Source organism: Pinus tabuliformis, chromosome 7 (assembly GCF_031772625.1).
Source record: "Pinus tabuliformis cultivar Carrire ecotype Pingquan chromosome 7, CPIR1, whole genome shotgun sequence".
NCBI lineage: Eukaryota > Viridiplantae > Streptophyta > Pinopsida > Pinales > Pinaceae > Pinus > Pinus tabuliformis.
This window is the reverse complement of record NC_142293.1, coordinates 126,510,780-126,536,429: the sequence shown is the minus strand read 5'-3', so window position 1 is coordinate 126,536,429 and position 25,650 is coordinate 126,510,780. Positions and strand designations below refer to the sequence as shown.

The 25,650-nt window shown below is 37.5% G+C and overlaps 1 long non-coding RNA gene and 1 pseudogene across 2 annotated transcripts; both read left to right on the top strand.

Annotated features, from left to right (window-relative positions):
- The first annotated feature begins 5,730 nt into the window (after positions 1 to 5,730).
- On the top strand, positions 5,731 to 6,408 carry LOC149246104 (uncharacterized). The gene is made up of 2 exons (XR_016266519.1): positions 5,731 to 6,100; positions 6,331 to 6,408. It is a non-coding gene; the product is annotated as an uncharacterized LOC149246104 (long non-coding RNA).
- Positions 6,409 to 6,668: 260 nt separating this feature from the next.
- LOC149246103 (3-oxo-Delta(4,5)-steroid 5-beta-reductase-like) lies at positions 6,669 to 9,844 on the top strand (annotated as a pseudogene). Its single transcript, XR_016266518.1, has 4 exons — positions 6,669 to 6,784; positions 7,019 to 7,110; positions 7,268 to 7,391; positions 8,327 to 9,844. The product of XR_016266518.1 is annotated as a 3-oxo-Delta(4,5)-steroid 5-beta-reductase-like (transcript).
- Positions 9,845 to 25,650: the final 15,806 nt, after the last annotated feature.

The following is a 25,650-nucleotide window of genomic DNA, read 5'->3' as shown; positions in this document are numbered from 1 at the left end:
AAGTGAAGGTCCTGCCTGTTGTCACTTGTTCATCTGGCGAGAGACCCCTAGGGTTCCAAGCCAGACTTCTATAGAGTCAGAAGAAGCTTGATTCTTGATGGAAGAAGAGAAAATCTATTCTAAGAGAGCTACTCTACTGTAGTAATGAAGAAAACAACATGTAATGCTAAATAACACCATATCCTAATTAACCATTTAAATAGCTATGCTAAGTAGAATTGCTAAATCAACACTAACCTAATGCTTCTATCTAAGTTATAGAAGTAAAGAGCATCAAACCAAACTAATGTGTAAGAAAGGAAACTAAACTAAATCTATTTTCACTTTTTTGGTTTTTTTTTATGATCGAACAGTGTTAGAGTCTGATTGAATAACCAAATCGAGGCTCAGAAGTGGTAGCGTTTAAATGATATGCAAAACAAATTTCGAGAAGGAGTCAAGAGGAAAAGCAAGTGAAGATCGAAATCAGCAAAAGGAAGACGTAATGAAGCAGCAGTGCACAGGAAATGTTGGATTAGTTGGGAATTGTGTTAACGGGATATGAGTGGCGAAGATCTTATCGTACGAGATTATGTGAATAGATCGGTGAACATGATTAATGGGAGATGAATGGCAGAGATCTTATCGCAGGGGATTAAGTGAATAGATGGGCAAACCAGATTAATGGGAGATGAATGGTGGAGATCTTATCGCAGGGGAGTAAGTGAATAGATGGGTGAACAAGATTAACGGGAGATGAATGGCGGAGATCTTATCACGAGAGATTAAGTCAATAGATGGATGGAGCACATCAAGTCATGTGTCGGCAGAAGGGGAAAAACATGCGAAATGATGGAGCGATCTTCGTAGGTGGTAAGAAGTTTCTCACGTGCCCTCAAAGATGTAAGTGTAATTCCTAAATTTTGCGTGATTAGCCTAATTGAGAGACACGTAGCACAAGAAAACCACTTTTCTCATGTGCTCTCGATCAGATATCGGTCATGCAAGAATTCACATGAGATTGCATGATAGCCATTGGATTGTGAGGGATTGATCAATGGTGGAGATCAACCAAGCTAGTTGGCAATTGGGTGGTGCAATAGCCATTGGATCAAGCAAGGTAGATAGATAGTGGAGATTGGCCAAGCCTAAAGTCAAATGTTGAAATGAATATAGGTGGTAAGAAGTATCTCGCGTGCCCTAAGAGTTGTAAGTTGTATTTCTAAATTTCACGCGATTAGCCTAAGTGAGTGACACGTAGCATCGGAAAACCACTTTGCTCATGTGCTCTCAGTCGGGTATCAGTCGTGCAATAATTCACACGAGATTGCGCGATAGCCATTGGATCATGCAGGATTGATAAACAATGGAGATCAGCCAAGCTACTTAGCGAGCGGGTGATGCGATAGCCGTTGGATCAAGAAAAACAGATCGACTGTGGAGACTTGGAGCACCTAAATTCAAACGCTGAAATGAATATGCGACACACGATTAATGGCAATTGGGTAGTTTTGTTATGGACCAGATGGTAAGGAGATCTATGGGTATAATATGATTAAGACATGATTTATTAGCTTCTGCATATATTATGCATGAAGAAAGTGCTGAAGGAAATGAGAATATGAGTGAGGTCTTATTATAGAAAGATAACGATGAAATGAACAAAGTACTAAATCAAGACAAAAAACTCCAAAGCTCATGCGAGAACTAGAAATCTGTGTTTTTGGGGTTGCTAAAGGGTCTCTTCCTCAAGTCATGGTCCCAGAGGTAGGAGGTGAGGCCGAGACACCTACTGACAACCTTATGGGGATCATTTTCTCCTTGCTAACCTGCTAATTGAAAGAAGGTGCAAATGGAAACAAACTAAAACACAACCAATCTATGCTACACTGGTGTAATGGAAATGCAGCTACATAAGAAAATTAATGATTAAACCATGAATCTATGCGCTACACTGTTGTAATGGAAATGTAGCTACTTAAGCAAATGAACGATTAAACCATGAATCTATGCGCTACACTTCTGTAATGGAAATGCAGCTACTTAAGCAAATGAATGATTAAAACATGAATTTACACTAACATACATGTACAATATAGAGGAACCTTAGCTGCTAGAGTTGGGCCCTAACCCAAGATCTTTAGCCCTTTGAGTTAACTCAATGCTGGCTCAAAAAAAAGTCTGAATCGTACTAAGGTCCTAGGCCTCTCTACTTATACGACTGAAGCCTCCAACGAATTACTCAAAATTAGGGAGGCTTGGCTCCCAAACTTGAGATAAACTGGTGCTTTGACTTTCACTTGCTCAACTGCCTTCTAGTCCTCATGATTTGGTTGTTTGCACTCCAAGCTGATGGAGGAATATTCAAGTGGAGGGGTAGTAAATGAGGATGATTTACCTCCTATAATTCCTCTCCCTTGTCCCATTCTAGTTTTGACCAAGGTCTTTGCCAACATTCCTTGCTTTTATCCTTTAATCCTACATTAAATGCACATTAGACTACAAAGAAAAATATCCAACTCTAACTCATCTCATAAACAAAATATAATCGAAAGTATGCAATCAGTTGTGAGAAATAGTTGGTTTGACTAAGCTAGGAGGTGAATTAAGGCCCATACAATTACCCAATGATGAGGTTCATCATGTTACACAACTTTTCTTCTTGGTGAATAGAAAGAGATGGGCTGATTTTCAAAGTTCTCTCAAGGTCGAATTCTATAGTTTTGACATGGATAGGGGTGGAATTGGCTAAGCATAGATCAATGTAATGGTTGTTTTGGGTTTCCTTTAATAATTCTTCTAAGGGAAATGTACTGGGAGTTGGACTTTGGAGTATGCGTTCAATAAAATCATCTTCATCTGGTTGTCCCCCTCCCATGGTTATTTCTAAGGTATAGAGTTGGGTGGAATAAACTTCATCTTCTTCTTCCTCCTCTTCCAGCCATAAAGGTAAGTGATGTTCTAGAGATGGATAGGTAAGAGGATATAGGACTAACTGCTTGGACATATGCCCATTCTTGATAGTCATATTCCCAGCCCTGCAGCTAATGTAGGCATTGGTAGTGGCTAGCCAAGGTCTCCTAAGGATGAGAGGGTATCCAGTAAGCTTGGCCTTAGGCTAGAGAACTAGGAAATCTGCAAGGTATTCCCAAGAGTCAATGGAGACCATCACGTCCTCCACAATCCCCTCAGAGGTCACTGTGGAGCGGTCTGCAAGTTGCAAGAACATTGTGGTCTCTCTCAATGAACCCTGGAGGTTGAGCTTAAGCATGGTGTCCTTGGTCATCACATTAATGGAAGGCCCAAGATCAATCAAAGTTTGTGGGACAATGGTGCCATTTATATGCACATATACTACAGGGCTTCCAGGGTCGAAATACTTTGGACAAATTACCTACCCCAGCATTAAGTCGGATAGCTGTCCAATGACATCAATGGTAGCAGTATCTCTTCTTCGCCTCCATGGATGCTTGAGTCACTTCTCCATGATCAACTTGTTGTAAATAGGCACATCTTTTATAACTTGGAGAAGTGGAATTTTGACACATATATTTTTCAATTCTCCCAAAAGTTCAGTCTCTTCTAGGGTAGGCTGGAGTGGTTGGGTTAATCTCTCAGGAAAGGGTGGTGGATTTACTTTAGGCATGCTTTTCTCTCTTTCATCCTCAACCCCCTTAGGTGGAGGTAGAGGTTGGTTTTTCAGGAGCACTTTCCTAGATCTCAGGTTGATCTCCTGAATTTCCACAGCATAAGCTGGATAGGATGTCTCTCCACTATATACTGGTTGTGCCTGTTTGTTGTTCGGGTTCAGATTTGGCTAGGCAGGCATCTAGGATTGTTTAGGTGGAGCAGAGTGTAAAAGTTGTGGTTGAGCAAGTGGTGAAGGCAATAAAGCTAGAGCATTTTTGTATGGGGGCCTCCACCCGTGGGGCGATGCATTCCACTAAGGTGGTGGAAGAACATATGGTTGAAATGACTGGTTGGCTGGCTGGGAATGATACTGAGCTGCAAAGGACCAAGAAGGAGGTGTAGACTAGGAAGGATGAGCAGGGGGGCCCCAAGAGGGAATGGATGTGGTTTGGTTGGGGTTGTAATATGAATGTGATGACCCTTGCATGCCCTGCTGGTATGGCCTTGTCCCCTACAGTCTCCTTTGGTTTATGTAGCAGAGATGTTCAGTTGGCCCTTCCGCTCCATGATATATAACATTTAGTCCAGGTAGAGAAGAGAACTTGTTTGTGGAGTGGTTTTCTTCACACACTGAGTATATTTCAATCGAATTCAACGGGAATTCATTTCTAGGGTGCCTCCTAGTGCATCTAGGGTAGAAAATTGCTAAGGCTCTCTCTGCTTCCTCCTGTTTTCTCTTAATGTGCATAGTGTCCATCTGTAGGGCAAGGTTTTGTAGCATCTCACTCTTGAAATCCTCCATCATGTTTCCAATTTCACCCTTGATGGATGTATTGGAAGAGGATGGACTGACCACAAGTTGACTACCCCTACCCTTTTTCCTAGCTGCCCTAGAATGGTTTCTAAAGAGAGTCTTGACATCCTCATAGGGTAACTGGTAGATATCCCTTCCTGCTAACAAGTTTAGGGCATCCAGAAGATCTTCCCTTATTCCTCTAAGCAGGACTAGCTTCAGGGACTCAGGGTCAAGTGTGTGCCTGGCCCTTTTGTAGCTAAGCTGAAATATTTCTTCATAGTCCTTTAGGGATTCATCATGCCCTAATGTCATCCTAAAAATTTCCTCTTTAGTGTCTTTAGACCTACAGTAGTCTTGATGCTTGTTGTTGAAGGCTTGCTACATCTGAGCCCAAGTTGTGATGCTATCCCGAGGTAAACCCATGAACCAACGCAAAGTTTCATCCTTGAGAGTGGATGGAAATAGTTTCGACTTCTGCTCATCATTGGTGTAGTCATAGGTTCGGCATATGACAAAAAAATCAAATAATAAAGTGTCTGGATCTTCTGAGGTTAGGAAATGGAAATGAGGAAGAGAAGCGGGGCTTATTTTCTTCATCTTAGTATCCCCATTGGTTTCCCTGATGGGGAAGGCACCCTCAAATCTTTCTCTATTTCCTCTGTCATTTCTATTTTCAGCCATTGGATCAATAGGAATGGGTTCTTCTTCTTCTTCTTCCCCTATAGGTTCTTCAAATATTTTAGGTTGCTCACCTATGGGTTCCTCCAATTCACAACCACCGAAGAAGAGGGAAGGTTGCCTGTTTGAAGTAGTGGGGGTATTTGGAAAACAATTCCCTAAGTTATCCCTATTCCTACGAGGCATGAAAAAAATGTTTTCGTTTTGTTTTGAGTTTTTTTTCAAACTTAAAAAGTGATTATAGAATTGAAATTGCAGACTGAATGAAAATTAACTTACTGAATCATAGGGGTCCTTTCCTCAAATCATTTGATCAGTTTTCAAGTGTAGGATTTAATTACTGAATCATAGGGGTCCTTTCCTCAAATCATTTGATCAGTTTTCAAGTGTAGGATTTAATTACTGAATCATAGGGGTCCTTTCCTCAAATCATGATCCCTAAAGGAAGAGGTGAGGCCAGGAAAACTACTGATAGATTTTTACGCCGTAAGGCGTTTCCTTTTGAAATGAATTGCCCCAGGCGCTGCTGTGTCCTATTGTTGACCGTAGATTTGTGGTGTTAGACGATTGAATGAAGTGTGATCGTTGATCTGGAACACTGAAAGGTTAATGAGGAAGCGGGACGGACACACCGCCAGCGAGCCATTCGTTTCAGCGGCTCGTTTCGCAGCTGATATGGGCTTGTTATAATCATGGTGCAGCAAACAGAGACCCGAAAAAGATACCCGCAATGTATACTTAACGCAGACCGGCTACCTTGCCCTGTGCAAACCTACCGGTGCATGATCTACACCAAAATGCCCAAAGATCTACCATCCCTGCTGCTTCACCCATATAAATCTCACGATAGCTCGATTTTTATGTCTGTGCTGCCGCGCCCTTTGCTCAAGTGAATGAATTTGTTGCAGGATTCCAATCCGAGTCTCTGCTCAGCTGTGTTCATTTCTTCACTGCAACGCTAATTCCATTTGGAACTCGCAGCTCATCCTCAGTCAGGTCATTTGGCTCCTTTCTTGGGTAAGAGATGTGAGAAATCCGTGGAAACTCCAATCATTGCCTCATTCTTGAAATTGCTTACCTACAATCCATTAGTACGGCATTACAGCACTGCGCTGATAGCCTATAAGTTGGTAGTATGTGATTAGTGGGGAAGATTAAATGAAGTCATGGATTATGGAATTTTTTGTGCTAATTTTGCATGTATACATTTCTGAAATTGAAATTGATAGTGATGTTTCTTGTCACAGTTTGGTGTGTGGATTAGTGTGCATTTTATCACAATGAGCTGATATTCTTGGTGGACAGGTTCCCTTGGCACTCGCGGGTAAGTGTTTTAGTTTATAATTGCACATTTATTTTATGTCGATTTAATGGTCCTTTAAAGTCTGATAAATTTGGGGTTACTGGTTCTTTGGGGTTTTAGTATTCTTTCTTCACTATAATACAGTTATTTTTAGGGAAATTAATGAAAAGCAGCATTGCAGTAATCTTTCTTCTCGTTTTGCCTCTGTGGATTGCTCTTCGTACTTTTATTATTAAATTATTATATTATGGAATTTTTTGTGCTAATTTTGCATGTATACATTTCTGAAATTGAAATTGATAGTGATGTTTCTTGTCACAATTTGGTGTGTGGATTAGTGTGCATTTTATCACAATGAGCTGATATTCTTGGTGGACAGGTTCCCTTGGCACTCGCGGGTAAGTGTTTTAGTTTATAATTGCACATTTATTTTAGGTCGATTTAATGGTCCTTTAAAGTCTGATAAATTTGGGGTTACTGGTTCTTTGGGGTTTTAGTATTCTTTCTTCACTATAATACAGTTATTTTTAGGGAAATTAATGAAAAGCAGCATTGCAGTAATCTTTCTTCTCGTTTTGCCTCTGTGGATTGCTCTTCGTACTTTTATTATTAAATTATTATATGGATTGCAGATATGTTTTCGCTTCTCAGACAAAGTTCTACAAGCAAATGCCATTTTCTTTCTCCCTGGTCTGCTGCTGATCGGTGAAGGGTTTCGAGACGGGTAGGACTAAAATAAAATATCTCTCACACAGCCGAAAAAATATTCACTAATGATTCATTCAACGGTGAGGTGAAATTTTCTCAGATTTCAAAATTCTAGTGTTCTCTTTAATGGTTTAAAAAGCTGAGACAAATTTGTTGCCGATGTCTTGTCCAAGCTCGGCACCGATGCTCCACAGGATGCTCTGCACATCGAGATGACTGTGGATGGCTGTTCATATGATGCGGGTTCACTACTTTTCCCCAGAGAGGGTTTACTGCCCTCAACAATTACAGTTCTATGTATTTTTTAAATTTGGTGTTTTTATAAATTTAAGATGTATATTGTCCAATTCTTCCGGAATTGATGGTCTCTTGTATTATTTAAAAAAACTTTTCAGATAAAATTTTCTTAAATAATTTAATATTAAATTCAAACATTCAGCATCGTCTAGGGCTAAAAAACTGAACTTTTGTTTCCTGTAATTCTTACGATTCTTAGTTTAGGGTTATTACACCGTTACAGCTAAAGACTGCTCTCTTTTTTCTCCTGTAATTATTTAGGATTTTAGGGTTAGGTTACTGCACTGAGAGAGCCATTTCTGTACATGGTGGGGCTGGGTTTAGGGTCCATTGAATATCGACATTAGCACAGACTCCTGTAAGGCAAGCTTAATATCCATGCCAGGTTGCATATGTTGAGTTCACACAAATTGAGGTGGTGAATAAGGTCAGGGTGAAGGATTCATCAACACTCGCTGTGTTTATGGGTGAGTGGATTTGAAAGTAGATTGCATTGAATACTGACATTAACACATCCATCTAAACCTGAGCACGAATTGAGCTGCTCTACTGGGTGAGGATAAATGATTTATCGAACATTTATTGAGGTGCTGGTCTGGGCTAAGTTAATGAATTGATCAAACACTTTCTTTTAATATATAGGTGCATTCAAGGTACAGTGCACTGAATATGAACATTAACACAGATCCATTTAAACCTGGTCTGATATGTATAGCTGGGTTGTGAAGCTAGGCAGCATATCTCGACAACATAGAAATGGTCATGTATTAAATCTGAACATGCATACTTGGCTTCATAATCTCGATGTGTTTCTCAAAGCCGTGTTTGGATGCGTTAAATGATAAGCATTTTGCTGCATTTGGAATTGTTGCTCTTGCTTCATTATATTGCATTGTGGATTGCTATTTTGGTAACTCGTAACTCTTTCAATGCAGAGAGAATTCCAAACCAATCTTGAAAGCTCCAGAGATAAATCTGGGAGGCAGCAGGGAGTGGCATTGGTCATAGGGGTAACAGGAATTGTAGGAAATTGCTTGGCAGAAATATTGCCATTATCTGACACTCCTGGTGGACCTTGGAAAGTTTATGGAGTTGCTAGGAGGCCTAAGCCAGATTGGTCTCCAGATAGTCCAGTGGAATATGTTCAATGTGATGTTTTAGATAGAGAGCAAACTTTAGAAAAGGTGAAGGATGTCACTCATCTCTTTTGGGTTGTTTGGGTTAGCAGAGAGACAGAGGAGCAGAACTGTGAGGACAATGGAAGAATGTTGAGTAATGTGTTAGATGCCCTCCTGCCGAATGCAGAGAATTTACAGCACATATGACTTCAGACTGGAGGGAAACACTACATTGGTCCATTTGATGCAGTGGCCATGAATTGTAAATATCAGCCTCACGAGGCACCCTTTCACGAAGAGCTACCTAGGCTACCTGTGCCCAATTTCTACTACACTCTCGAGGATATTGTATTTGAGGCTGCAAAGAAGAAAGAAGGATTAACTTGGTCCATTCACCGTCCGACACACATATTTGGCTTCTCTCCGTGGAGCTTGATGAATGTTTTAGGCACACTCTGTGTTTACGCTGCCATTTGCAAACATGAGGGGTTTCCTTTCAAGTACCCAGGGAACATAATTTCGTGGGAACAGTTTATGAATGCATCTGATGCAGAATTAATTACAGAACAAGAAATTTGGGCTGCCACAGATCCTTATGCCAAGAACCAGGCCTTTAATTATGCTAATGGAGACGTGTATAAATGGAAACACCTCTGGGGAATACTCGCAGAGAAATTTGATCTGGACCCCTTACCATATGAGGGTGAAGGCTTCAGTTTGGCTGAGGCGATGAAAGACAAAAATCTGGTTTGGGATGCCATTGTCAATGAAAATAAGCTCCGCCCAACAAAGATCAAAGAAGTTGGAAACTGGTGGTTTGCAGATTTAATACTAAATCCACCTTGGGGAGCTGTACTTAGCATGAATAAGAGTAAAGATATGGTTTCTTTGGGTTTCGAAACACAGAAACTTCCATGGGGCAATGGATTGACAAAATCAGGTCATCTAATATTGTTCCCTAGGTTTGATCGATCCCATTGTCTTGAATTAAAACCAAGCGGAGGGCTTACTTCACCGTTCATTCAGAACTTGCTTTTGTGATTCAACTTTCAAATTGTGCAGTGGAGGATTCAGGATAGTTATGCTATATTTTGAAAGTTCTAGTTGGAGGTGTTGATAATAACAGAGCATATTTCCAGAGGAACGTAGTTTTGTCAAGTCGAAGTATAGTTTGTGAGACTGGTTTGAAAATTGCTTGATATTTGGCGTGTTGTAACTTTGAAATGGAATTGCTTGATATTTGGCGTGTTGTAACTTTGAAATGGAATTCCAGAAAGAGCTGAATCTCCAGTCTATTATTTCATCCAATTTTTCAAGCCATTTAGTTCTGTTACTAAAATCGAGCATTGGTAATGGCCATCTTACAGGATCGTTGATGTGTATCGTCTTAATCTTTATCAAATTGTGTTGCAAATTCAAGTTGATTCTATTATTTCATCCAATTTTTCAAGCCATTTAGTTCTGGTACTAATATCGAGCATTGAAAATCGCCATCTTACAGGATCGTTGATGTGTATCGTCGTAATCTTTATCAAATTGTGTAGGCTGTCAACATTGAGCGTCTAGAGCAATTAGTGCAAATTCAAGTTGAGGTATCATGGTTATCTGCCAAATACTCTTTGTTCTTTGTGTACGGTGGAGGATATGGAGTATTTCTTGAAACCACTAATATTCACTCTAAATATGTTACTTTGATTTCATATTTCCAGATTCCTGTTTTGATATATTTCCTGATTACTTTATTATCAATGAACGAACATATGCAGTCACTAGAATATAGGCTTATACAATATAATTAAACTATTTCATCACCATAAATTATAAATTTAAAATGCACACTTAAACTTGCAAATAGATTTGGACAAACTGGAAAGTAATATAATCCATATCAAAAGAACATTAATTCAGCATAATCACAAGTTATGAACACTTCATTTTTAGGAAGTATCCCTGTTGCACCAGCTCTCATTGCAATAGAGGCCAACCCCTAAGCTAAAACTATGAATCCACAAGGGTGATTTACCTATGGTTAACTTTAACTCTCTTCACATAGTTCAATTTCTCTGCTCACAAACAATTTTTCATCTACAACAGCCCCAATCCATAGTACTTTTTCATGTTAGCTTGTAATCCAAGGAATGGGGTCAGTTTTACTAATCAACAATCCATTAGGCTAATCCACTTTCATTCCGGGCTCCAACATAGCATGGCCAAGAATTTTCACTGTTGGAATTCCAAATATTTTGAGTTGTAGAAAACTTTCAGAATGATAACAATCATCATTACAAATAGTCTTCATTACATTTATAAATATTACACTATAACTAACATACCAAGTGCCCAAGGGTTTCTCAAAACTCTGAATCTATTTATGCATTTCAAGCAACAAGAGATAGCGGTCTCACCAAGAATTGTATCATTGAATTCTGGTGAAAAAAGAAAAAAACATAAAACTATTAAAGTTCACCTTTATACAAATTATGTTCGTTCATATTATAGTTATTCATTATATACACATTTACATCATTGGTTGAGGGATTGGAATTGACATATTACAATTGCAATGCCTCCAACCTCTTAATTAGGGCACTGTTATACAATACCATTCAATGCCATGTCAGAATCTTCTCTAATGGTTAGTTTTGCAACCATGGTTAGTTTTGGCTGCAAACTAACTTATTTACTAGTTTTGTTTTAAAATAACTAAATGGCAAGTCTATCATTTTGGTCTTCTTAATATATTGCAACTTTTGTTTTGAATATTATTATCTTCGATGAGGAAAAAAACAACATTGTGTTAGAAGTACTCCTTGACTGTGAATAGAATGTTTGTATTTACTTCCTATTTTAGAATACCAAGTAGGTGTTTTATGTTTTTTTTTTGTTTGTAATTTTTTATGATATTTGTAGATGAAAGCTAATTGATTATTTGAAATTTCATTTAGATTAACATTTAGCTTCTTTGTAATTTTTATGGTGTTTGTAAATCAGATCGAATTGATTATGTCAAACTAAATTCTGATCAAACACTAAGTATAGTTTCTTTGAATTCATTACTTGGACCCCCACTATTGAATGATCACATCTAGCAATATCTTGATAATATCTACAAAATCCTGTAGACCACGCTCATTGAAGCCCATTATTGGTCTTTGTGTATTCTACTCAGTTATGCAATCTAGGTCAAAAGTATTGGAGTGCAAGATTGAATTATCATAGTTGGAAAAATGATAGGTCGTGTTAATACTATACACATTAAATTGGATGTTATCATATTGATGTGGAGTTATGAACTTTAAAATTAACTAAATACTATACACATTAAATTGCATGTTATCATATTGATGTGGAGTTATGAACTTTAAAATTAACTAACTTTTAAATTCGATTTTTTAAAAATAATTATGGAGTATGTCTTGCCATTATGTTAGACAAACATCATAATGATTTCCAAGATGTTATTTATCATATTGAGCCCAAGAAAACAAGTAATGAGAACTTTTGACATAGGGTAAGGGTGGGTTTTTGTTTTAGCTTCAACCACCTTTTTGAAGTGTAGTAAGAGTGGTTTTCTTTTTTGCTTCAACTACCTTGTTTAAGTGTACAAATTTTGAAAATCTAGTTAATTTGAAACTTTTACATCATTTCAATAAGGCCGCGTGTTTATCACATAGAAATAGAATTCTTAGTATTAAATATTCAAAGACATTTTTGCAAACATCTTAAATCTGTCCACCAATAATCTAGGTATGTTCAAGTAGATAAAACACTAAAATACTTATACAACCTTTACGGCATGATCTAATTAAGCATATATGAAAACTACATTTATTAATAGCCAATATATAACAACACATTCAAATCCTAAGTTTCATTTAAGGCATACCAAATCACTCAACATTTCATCTTCACTATCCCAATAAATTATTGTATCAAACCAATCATGAAATTAAGAAAACATTGGTACAACCCTTTATCACAATATGAATATAAAGTACAACATCCTATCTTTTCCAATGTTGGCATATCAAGTTCTTCCTCTTTATCTCAATCGAGGACTTCTCCAAAGCATCCTAGACTCTAGTAAGAGAATCCACCTTCACTACAAACCTCAACCAACAAGAACGTTTAGCAAGACATCTCCTTAAATGAGGAGCTTATAGCCCACTTGCTTCACCAACATGGATCATATACATAATTAAATTCAAATCCATGTTTATTTGTCTCATTTAGAGGTCCATGCTCTTCTAATCATTGCAAGGCATGTTCCAACATTTCAATGCTAAGTGCAAACTTCTATGTGCCATGGTCTTCTACAAGCATGCACGATTGAAATGTCATCCAATTACACACTCATGTCTAGTGTAACTTGTGTATGAAAGTGTATGTCTTGATGAGTGCTTAACAATGGCCAACCCACTATGTGAGGTGTCAATCATCAAAACTATTTGTGCATAACCCTATCAAGAATTCAAATCAGATTGTCAATTTCTTCATCTATCCCTCTCTTTTAAATATAGAGCACATCCAACCACTCATAATTATGAGGCATATGGTTGAGATAAGTGATGAAGTTGTTGGTTCTAATTGTCCAAAAAAATGGCTTCTAATTGTATATCCAAAAGCAATGTTCAATCCAATCAACAAACTCCCTTTTAGTTTGGGTTGAGGATTATTTAATAGAGTATATTCTATGTCTAATACATTCTCGACACTTCCATTCTAGTGATTTTGATGAAAGAACAATTATTTATATTTTGTAATCAACTAGTGAGAATGTGAAGAGATCTCTCTCCTTCATCTTATCACTTACTCTACAGTTTTCTTCTTTTATATCCTCTTATCAATAATGGCTTGCACAAATGTTCTCTTTTCTTAGACATCCTAAATGGCTATCCAATTTGATAGTGTATGCAACTAACCAGGGTGTGGCATCAAGGTGAATAGTATGAGCTAAAGCTACTCTTAAAACTTAGTCCAACATTGTCACGCCCACCATTAGTTTTATGTTTGAAGCTTTATCATGTATAAACTATTTCCAATCCTCCCTCTTTCACATAGATAAGATAAACAAATAAATACACAATCAATTATTGAGGGAGTTAGAAAACATTTAACATATGTTCAATTGCATCCAACATGACAACAAAAGAAATTAAAACCTAAATTGTTTTCTTAATTTTTATTTTCCTTGATAATTAACAAGGAATTGAGAATATATAATTGCTTATAAAGAAACTTAAGAAATGAATTTTATCTGCCCATTGTTGTCCTCATACAATGTATTGCCCACATTTACTAGAATATTCCCTTATTTCCAAGTTGATTTTATCCAAATAGATAGGACAACATTCCATTGTCAATGGTGTATAAATGAATTGAATTTTATGCAAAGGGAGATAATTTTTAAATAATGACACAATCAAACAAGAAAGTTGTTTTTTTTAAGGTGTATTGTTTGTCAATATTTCTTCTTTATGAGTTGGTTGTAGAATAAGGTCGCTACACAGAACATTGAGGAGGGAAATATGGCTTACAAGTGATAATGCTTACTATTAAATCCACATGGTTTCAATTCCTAACACAACAAATTCCAATTTCAAGTCGAATGAATCCACATGAAATATAAGTGCAAAAGAGTGGATTTCATCCATCAATTGAATAATTATCTATGATGAAAATTTCCCACATCTTTCCCATAAGGCCCAATGACTTTGGAACAGACAAATTGCTATATATGATTAATCCAACACTTTAAAAATTGGATTGGAATGAAAACTAGGGAAACACCTTTTTCATTATAACCTCTAATCATAGGATTCATAATGAATTAGACAGTGGGTGTCTTTTCATTGTTGATGTTTATCAATTTCCAATGGAGATTGAAATTCTAAGTGAAACAATCAAAACTATCACTAGGGTATGAGTTCTCGCCATTAAAATAACCACAAGAAACAATTGACTATGAATAAGAGTAATATATCAAGAAAATATAAATGATTCTCACCTCATATAAAAATCAATTACATAATGGACACAACGATTTTAACTTGGAAACCCAAATGAGAAAATCAACTTTGAATGGTTGCTGAGTTTTTCATTTATACAATCTTTAGTTACAACACAAACCATGCCTTTATGGGCATATTCCCTTCCTTGGCTCTATTTTTCCCTCAACGGAAACTACTTCTAAAATCATGTTCTCACAAGGTGTGGCGTTGTTTCTTTTATGAGCTCCCTTTTTCATACTATTCGACTCAAACTTGTTATTCTAAGCTCTCCTTTAGATACATGATGATATTGCCTCACAACACTCCTTAGATGCCTCAACAATGGTATACAACTTCTTTTTAACATAGATGATGCATGCACTACCAATTAGTCCACTATGTTTTCATTACAGATGATCATGGTACTCCAGTTTAGATTATTTACTTCAATTGATATGCTCTCATGTATGGGTTTCATACTTAGACATGGTATTATAAATTATAAGCTTGTTATGAATATAGTAAACATTAAGTGTCATATAATAATATTTCAAAACATTAACAATATTTTTATTTGCCTTGTTGTATCATGGGGGACATAATTTTCCTTTAGATATGTAACATATCCAACCCCAAGGGTCATGTTATGGAGGTAGAGTATCAATTTTTATATTTTTCTTTTCTTTTTGGACCATCTCCAATCTTTTTCTTTTAGATCACCCTCCTCTTCTACTCATCAAGAGCTTTCCAATGATATAACTTTTTCATTTTCAACTATGGGCATAATGTTATTGCCATCAGAAGAATTACCACTCTACGCCATGTCAACATCCATATAGCTAACACATGGCAATCATGTGCCTATGTGCCATTCCATACTACACCATGTCATATGGACACATTGTTGACATGTGGTGGTGCTATGCCCACATGTCTCCACCACATTGTGCCACCTCCATAGGAGAGGCATGTCAATTGACAGACCACATTTGGATCCAATTTTTTCATAAAAGTTCCAGATGTTCAGTGATCCATATACATTCTAATTGTTATGATCCTTACACCTTAGAGATGATAAGAAACCAATAATTACGCCGTAAGGCGTTTCCCTTTGAAATGAATGGCCCCAGCCGCCGTCGTGTCCTATTGTTGACCATGGATTTGTGGTGTTAGACGATTGAATGAAGTGTGATCGTTGATCCAACACTGATCCAAAACTGAACGGTTAATGAGGAAGTGGGATGGACGCACCGCTAGCGAGCCATTCGTTTCGCAGCTGACATGTGCTTGGCTCGAACTGCCAACAAGGGCTCTGACTGGACTCGAGCTCTGAACCTCCACCTCATGCGCAAAAAAAAGACCATCACGATGATGAAGCAGAAGAAATCCTCCCTCATAACGCTGGCGAGAAAAATGAAATCGGCATCTTTCCATTGAAAATGTTGTAATAATGTTGATCTTAAAACAGGCGGCCAGATCATGGCGCCATTGACAGAAGACTCCGGACTCTGCAGAAGATTGTTCCCGGCGGCAAGAAAATGGCAGTTCATACACTTTTTCAGGAGACCGCCGACTATATTTTGAATCTTCAAATGCAAGTTCAAGGTTTGAAAGCTCTTGCAGATTTGTACATTGCGAATTCTGCGGATCGTGTGGTCGAGTCTGCCCCTCTACAGGACCGATTAGCATCCTGCGCTGCACAGCTTTGATATGGTATATACGCGAGCTTGCTTGCTTGTCTGTATAATTTTAACTATGCAGTGTATATATGAAGGCAACGAGGATGTAGCTGGTTGTTACCTCGGAATGTTTCTCACTGTATGGTATGGTTGTATAAGGCCGATAAATTTACTCTCTGTAAAGGTACTGCTCCTATTTCTTAATATCTAAAAGGGGTGAGGATTAAATATGGAAAAATGCCCTGCTATTTTACTGAACACCACACAAAGAAGAGTATTGAAATATGGAAAGAAAGGGATCTGAGACGAGCAGAGAAAGAGGAGCGCAGAAGAGCTAGAGGCAGACTAAGAAGTCAATCAACATTGTTAGAGTGGCTCGCCGTTGCTGTTCCATGAATGACGCCGAAGAATAAAACTTGCTCCCACACAGAACACCAATTTTTTCAGTCTGCCTCTTGTCCTCCTCAGCCCTTATGACGGCACGTCAGCCCTTATATATAAAGGTGCGTCGATGTTTACACCGTAAACTGCATATTGATTTTCACATTTGTGTGTTTTTGAAATTTGTACTTTGTGCTCGTAGAAGCGAGATATTCTATAAGATGTGTACTTCGTGCTCGTAGAAGTGAGGTATCTGCTTAACGTTGTTTGTTTTCCAAGTTTGTTTATCGGAATGTTTCAATAGATACACATGAATCTAATTTGGTATCTATTTATCAATAGATACATGTGAATCTAATTTGGGATGTATTTATCAAGAGATCAAAAATAGGGTTTATAGATGTATTTTTTTAAAATTTTATTTATATTGGATTTTTTTTTGCAATGAGAATTTTTGTATTAAAAAAAAAATTGCTACTGGAACAGGCTGCTAAAGCAGTATATACGAATGAGGTTACAATTTTTGTATTAAAAAAATTGCTATTAGAACATGTTGTTAAAAATTCTTCAATAAATGTAAAAGGAAGAGGACAAAAAAACCATACTTTTCTTGACAAAAAGAGAGCAGGGGATTCAAGACTAGATCTACTGAAAATTAAATACATTGTTTTTTGAGTACATGAATAGATTCTTACAAATTGCTTGCACAAGGTAATATAAAAATAAAACATCTCTAGAATTTAAGTGAAACCATCTTTTTACTAGATCTGTAGGAAGATCAAGACACCAGATTTTGGAGATTTCTTACTTTGATATATTCTATATTTTATTAATGGTTAATAACATTGATTAATTTTTAGAACATTTGAAAAAAAAAAAAGATTACATATTTTTCTTCTTTACTTCTTACTTCTTTTCTAAAAGACTGTTTTTGTCCTTTCCTTTGGTGAAACCTCTTCCTCAACAGGTGAATTGATGATCTCTGATTGCACTAGATCTGGAACTGCCTGATCAAAATGGGATATTGAATTAATCATTCAACCTTGACTTCTGCTTCTGTAGAGTGCAGAATTCCAAATCTATTTCTAGAGGGAGAATGGAACTGCATGATCGAAATGGGGTATTGAATTAATCATTCAACCTTGACCTCTGCTTCTGTAGAGTGAAAAATTCCAAATTTATTACTGGAGGGAGAATGTTGGTGAGACTCAAATCTATTAGAATGAGGCCTTTTGTGTTTCCTTGGAATTTGTTTGAATGTTCATTGCTATTTATTAATTTGAGAAGATGACGATGAAATAGAAAGAAGTTGAGATATTATAGTATTTGGACAAATTTTTGTAAAACACATACTTATCGCAAAAATTACATTTGAAAGGAACTTGCTCATAATCTAGAACCTGAAGATGACTTGGACCCTCCAAGTCAGCTAAATTACCTTTGGGAGTTTTGCAAAATACATTTCAACACAAATTTTGGCATGCTAGAAGTTGTATTCCTTGGTCTGTAAACTAGTAATATAGCAGGTCAAATTACTTTTGGGAGTTTTGCAAAATACATTTCTAACACAAATTTTAGCCAATATAGCGGGCCAATTTGTCGATAGATTTAAAAATACCAAAAAAAAAGGGGAAGATATGAAAGGGGGAAGATATGACAATTTGATCCCAGCAGGCGTAGAAAATTTCTATGTTAGGATTAAAATTAAAATTCAAATAGATGAGAAACATTTTCCTGGAGTCTATGAAGGAAGGCTCAGATCTGAAGATCAGATCTCTGTCCTCACATTCAACAATAAAAGCATGATATCACAATAAAATCATGATATCTGTTTCCATAGTACAGAGTACCAATGAGTTCATGATCTACCTGATTGTTAGAAATTTGTTCTAAATAGAAGTATAATTAGGGCAAAGGCGGATAACCTTACCCATCAACCCTTTTTTCCTTGAGAATTTTAACATTCTCGTTGACCACAGAAGAAAATTCCAAATTAAGAGAAGGAATTGTGCCGGCTCCTTTTACAAAGCTACTTAGGTGAATCACTGAACCATGGGGCAGTCAAAGACCACCCAACAAAGAACTCTTTAAATCAACAACTCTGATTTGCGGGCGAATTCTTAAAACTCGGCCATCAACCAGTAAGGACACAGCAGAAAACACAAATCAACAAAAATGAAACTCGCAAACATAATAAATCCTCAGTCATGGAAAAGGAGTCCTGGAATGAGCGGAAGGCGGCAGCTGAGCTAGCAAATGGAAATTGCAAATTCCTGCAGCAGCTGAGGGTGATGGCTAGGATTACCCTAGCCGCTCCGTCGGGCTCTTTTTCTCATTTTTTGGTATAGGTGCTTATCAGATCCTCCCCAGGGTAACATGGATGTATTCTAATGGATTTTAATGATGTAGTTGGAACTGTAATTAATTTTTTTCTGTGCAATAAGTAAAATGAGAAAAGTAGGCGTCTTCATATGGCCACCTTGTTGAAGCGAGCGCAAGTAGAACAATCCTTTAACGAGACTCGTTGATTATCCTACCGGGCTATTCATTTTTCCCCTTTAATCACATCAACAACCTTTCTCCATAAACTTGTCAGCTTTAAGAGATTTCTGAGCAGAATTTCGCCCTTTTTTAATAATTTAAATTTAAAAGAATGACAGTTATAGATGAAAATGAAAACAATTGCAGCCTGCTGCTCATAGAATCTTTTTATTGAAAAATTGTTATGCCCAACTTACTCATACCTATTCCTATAGACTTGGCGTGTATATTGCCTAAAATACTTGTTTAACCAAAAAGCTACCACAACATAACTAGCACAAAATATTACAGAGAATTTGGCCCTCGAGGGGCTTCTTCATTCGTGCCAACGTAAGAGTCTGCACCGCACGCTTGACTGATCTCATATTCACATCGAACGAGTCCATTTATTGGCCTCGAACACGACAAACTCTGCAGATGGCTTGTAGGGGTGCTGAATCTCTGAAGTCGCTCCTTCGCACATGTTGGACCGAAATGAGAAGAGGTCTGAAGATTTTCCGTAATTCGGTGACCAGAGTATACAAGAAACCCAATTTGTCTCCACCCGCTTATATTTCCTCTTGTGAGCATGCATACAAGCTCCAAAAACATGCTCCCATTCATTAGCTGCCAACATTTGGATGGCATATTCAATTGCACACTGATCCCTAAAATAGCTTTCTGCCGTTGCTTTGTATTTCCAATCTCCCTGCCATCTGGTCCATTTGCAGGATGCATTTGCCAATTCGCATTGAGCATTATAAACATCGCATTCACACAGGACACACACACTGCTAGATGTACCATCACTTACTTTAATGGGAATACCTTTTTATTTTTATGAAAGGCTACCTATTTATTGTGCTTGAACTATTTGACACCTTTGTTGACCTATTCATATTGGTAATTCCACTAAGTTCACAACTCTGGACGATAAGGAGGGGTGGTTTCCTTATACTTCGTTGACACCAGTTAAATTTCATTTTGTCTATATGCTATCCAGAATTTATCTGCAACATGTTTTCAGAACTTTATTTACCATGCTTGTTGTACCATTGATTTGCAAATGGGAACAAATGTACCAATCACTTTGAAAATAAATATACTTATCACTTGTAATTGTTTTGTGCACTCCATGCAAATGCACACTATCCTTGACCGAAGAAAATGAGTCATTACCTGTATGTTTTAAGATCGTTCCGATATAAAATTTTTGAAGATTTCCAACAAACATTTGTCTCCTATTTAAATGGGTGGTTGAAATTATTTTATGCAACACTTCCCTTTAATTACAAAAAACAAAAATTTAAACTAAGATATTTTCTGGTCCGAGTCTAAGCTATTCTTACAATTTAATTTTTATTTGACATCAGTTGGATTTCCTTTTCTTTTCTTCATTGATTTAGCTTTGTCTTTTTGTTGTAAGCTTCAGATTTCAGTGTCTTTATTAGCTGGTGCAACTGTTCGATTCTTGCAAGTTGTCCATGCATGTCCTCTATTTCTTCAAAAATTGGCTTGTATGTAAACGACTACCACATGTCACCTTCCATAGCTTGCTCTTCATCAATTTGTTCCAAAATAAATCATAAAAATATTTTGTCTCTTAAGGACACTATTGCATGGAAATTTCATTAACATTTTTATTTTCTACAACATCCATGTTGCCTTCAACATTCATTGTTGCAACTTCTATGAAAACATCATTAACACATGGTGTTTCAAGCCATGTTTCAAGAAGTTTTAGTGTGAGAGATTCTCAATGAATACATCAACCTCTTTTTCAATGAAGATAAGTTATTGTAGCATATGCCGCTAATCAATGCCAACGGCATGTCCGTGTTTATTTCAAAATGATTTAATGTATCTAACATCATCTACAATATAATCTGAAAGATAACCCATCAATCATAACAAACCATAGTAGCTAGATTCTTTTAATGTTTTAAAAAAAACCATTGGATGCAACTTTGCGAGAGAAAAATGGCATTGCCACAGTAATCTAAATCATAGCAGAGATCTTCATTCATATATATATATATTGAGTATGTAATATAGAGATTTATTTATCTCAATGATAACTTGAGATTCTTCCAGTTATGACAAAAGAGTAAAATATTTAAAATAGAGCATGGACTATAGAAAGTAATATAAATCATAGCAGAGAACTTCATTCATATATATATATATATATATATATATATATATATATATATATATGTGTGTGTGTATAACGAGTATGTATTATAAAGATTTATTTATCTCAATGATAACTTGAGATTCTTGAGATTCTTATCCCACGCTGCATATGATTTTAGTGTATGTAAATGAAAAATTAATAGATCAATTTAATCTTAATTTTGATGGATTTGATTACCTATTCTTCCCCACTCTATGCCTTACGGCGTTTCCTTTGCAACATAAGGTGCAAATGCTAGTTTATGCTCCTTTTATCCCTTCTAACCTACTACTGAATTAAAGCACAAAAGAAAGCAAACTAATAAACAAACTAATCAAATCTACACTACTTGTAATGAAATACTTCTAAGGACAATTTAACCGTGAATCTATGAAATTAATCTAAGCATACAGATACAAGAAGAGGATCCTTTTCTGCTAGGGTTGGGCCCTAACCAAAGAGCTTCAATCCTCTAAGTTAAATCAGTGTTGGATCAAGAAGAAGCTCATTCTCATTATCAAAACAGAAAATTACATAGCAATGTCTTCCACAAGTCTGGAGCTCAAAAATAACTAGTGTTTTTACAACAAAAATTCGAATCCTAATAAGGTTCTAGGCCTATTTATTTATACAATTGAAGTCTCCAATGACTTCCTTAAATCTAGGGAGGCTCGGCTCCCAAACTCGAGATGAACTAACTCTTTGACTATCACTTACTCGGTTGCCTTTTGATCTTCATGACTTGGTTGCTTGTACTCCGAGCTAGTGTGATTGATGGAGGAATATTCAAGTAAGGGAGGAGTAAATGAGGAGGATTTACCTCCTACAATCTCTCTTCCTTGTCCCATTCAAGTTTCATCTTTTAATCTTGCCAAAATTTCCTGATTTTCTCTCACAAACCTGCATTCAATGCACATTAGTCCACTAGGCATAATATCTCAGTTTGACTTATCTCATTAAAGAAAATATAATCAAAACATGTAATAAATTGTGAGAAGAATTTATTTGAGTAAGCTAAGAGGTGAATTAAGGTCCATATAGTTACCCAATGATGAGGCTCATCACTGCGTGGACAACACAATAGATTGTGGGTGATAATATAAAGAAGGCGCAATTGGTTACCGCTCTGCAGGATCAGGCGCTAACATAATACATTAGGTACTACATTGATAATCCATTGGTGTCTTTAGCAGATACTCAGAACGCTTTGAACAAAGAATTCGGTAAGCCTAAGTTTGCCTCGTAATCGATAATTGGATTTAAGGAAATCACGTTGAGGCTCAATGAAACACCTTGGGAGCTAGATCAAAGACTAAAGTGCGGGATCTGTGAAGCTAATATGAATCTCACAGATAGTCAGCACCACAATTGGTTTATAGCCACGCTCCTACCCAACCTAAGGATTGCTTTATCACAACAATAGATAGGAACTCAAGCAGACGCTCTGGAAATCGTGATGAGATTTCATGAAACACCTATTCACGATGCGTCTTTGGGAGTCCAAAAAATTTACTCACAGTTCCAGAACCTTTGTTTGGAATTGCAAAGCTTGAAAAAAGAAAAGGAGGCCAGAACAGAGGTGTGCAAAGAAGTCTGGTGCCTCAAGTGTAAGAGCCAGGGGCATGATAAGGATCATTGCCCCATCCTCACTAATTATATCTCAGGGGGGGCTGATGCCCATGAGGTATGAAGCTCCAACAGGACCAAGTATGGGGCCCACGCTATGGTGCGATATTTGTTAGGTGGTTGGAAAAAATGTATCTGATAACTGTCATTTATTGCAAAAATTTGTGCAGACACCACAACGATTCTTCTGCAATTTCTGCAAATCAGTGGGCCATGATGAGTGCCACTGTCGTAGCATGAAATAATGATGGAGAGGACGCCTACGTATCGAAACAAAAAAGAAACTCGGCCTCTAGATCAGGGCACTGGGGGAGCATGTAGAGGATATCAGGGGTGTGGATCAGGCTGACGAGGAGGAGGACCTGGTAGAGGTCATGGACATGTCATTTACTATAATTGAGGAACACCAAGGCACTATGCATGGGAGTGTATGAGTCAGGCACATCCGTCATGTCAATACTGCACTTAGTTTGACCACACCATATAAGAATTCCCTGTGTTGATAGCTAAGATGTAGGAGAAGAAGGCGCAGCCTCAGCATCCTACCCAAAACTTACAAATGTTGAGGGTCGAGCCCCACGAGGAAGATCCAAATGTGAATATCATGCTGCGAATAAAAATAACGACTGGTAATGATAAAGGAAAACAACCTGAAGAAAGTATGTGGGTTTGCAAGGCCCTAGAAAAGGAGGTTGGGTTTGATCTGGAGTGTGAGAAGGAAAAGTTTATGGAGGCGAAGGAAAGCTTCGCTGAAGCCTCTACTTCAGGAAGTCAAGAAAAACTGTTAGTAATCAGCGCTCTTACAGAGGTTTACCCCTCTGTGCTTACCACCTTCTTGGAGATTGGTATGAAACTAATGTATGAATAAAGGCTGTGAAAGGGCTGCAAGAATTGATAAATAAGTGCGATGGGAAGAAAAAATGCTCTTGAAGGACACCACATAGTCAGAAAAATTGGCAAACATAAGACAAGGACAAGGCACAAGACGAGGCTCACCACGCAAATAGGAGACTATGATATGGACCAGGTTATTTTGGATCTAGGATATGATGTGAACATTTTGCCTAAACAAACATGGGATAGAATGGGGAGGCCTGCACTGTAGTGGTCTCCGATTTAGTTGAGGATGGAGAACCAGCAGAAGATTATCCCTATGGGATGATTACATGGAGTGACTGTAGATATAGAAGGTGTGAGTGCTCTGGCTGATTTTGAAGTGATAGAGATTGTTGATGACAACAATCCATACCCCGCGCTCCTTGATATTGATTTGGATATTGACATGAATGGGGTCATCAACTTTAAGAAGCAGACAATGTCATTTGAGAGAAAATCGCTCTGTGTTGTAGTACCATTGGATCTTGCAGAAGGGTTGTGCTATACTGTATTGGTCCATGACTATGAAGAAAGTGATGATGATTTGGATCAAATCTATAAAATTACAGCATGAGACCAAGACTAGGTTAATCCAACGACTGATGGATTGATTTCATGGGATCGCGAAAGTTCCTGTACCTCAGATTTGGATGAAGAGTTGGAACATTGGCAAAACATGTTGCATGAAGTATCTACACTGCGCTACAACATGATGACCAAATCACTACATTGTGTGTTATTAGAGGTAAGTTACCTTATTACGATGGTTTAATTGACGTAGATAATTTTTTGGATTCTTTTTAAAGAGAAGTCTTGGAAGATCACCGCTTTCAGGCACTGGAATTAGCACTGCGCACTATACCCACTCGGTGGTGGGGTACACACAAAGACAACTTTGATGAATGGCATGATTACGAGAGGGTAATGAGGATACGAATTGGTCGTCCTAAAGTGTGATTAGCTGATAAATATGATGGGAGGAATGATCTGCACGATCATTTGGAAAAATGGACTAAAGTGTATGGAATAGAGCTGTCACACTCTGGATATAATCCCTATGAATTGGTATCTAGAAACGAAGCTCTGCCATGGCATTGCGGAGTGGGATATATTAAGGGAAGTGTTCTTAATAACTTTCAGTTTTGAAGATGGATTTGAAAGCATTGATGAGGCACTGCAGGAGGTTAAGGTAGTGATCTTTAGAATTCCGCAAGATCCTTTGGAATTGGTTCAAACTGATTGGAGCACCCAGTTGCACCATGCACTCGAATTCTATAATGTGACTGCTGAAGGGGAGGATGAGGATCCAAGGAATATCAATATCCCAGAAATGGAAGGTCACCATGAGGTCGAAGGTCCACAGATAGAGAACCTGAACATCGCTGCACCATTTAAAACTGGGCAAGTAAACATTGGTACTGAAGCAGAACCAAAATTTGCAAAGATCGGAGATTATTGGGATGATGCCACAGGGGATAAAGTTGCTGAGTTACTCCACGAGAGCTAGGATCTTTTTCCTACAAAATTTTCTGACTTGAAAGGCATCATAAGTGATTTGGGTGTGATGAAAATAACTTTGAAACTGGACGCGAAGCCCGTTAAGCAGAGGCTATATCGCCTTAATCCCAAATATAAGGAAAAGGTCCACTTGGAATTGGAAAAGATGCTTGAGGCGGGTATTATTGAACGAGTGGAGGAATCTGATTGGGTGAGCCCAATGGTAGTTTAGGAAAAGAAGAAAAAGGGCGAGATAAGGATTTGCGTAGATTTAAGAAAGCTTAACGATGCCAGCATCCATGATCCTTTCCCAATGCCGTTTACTAATAAGGTACTAGATAATGTGGGAGCACAAGAGGCCTACTCATTCACTGATGGGTTCTCTAGATACCACCA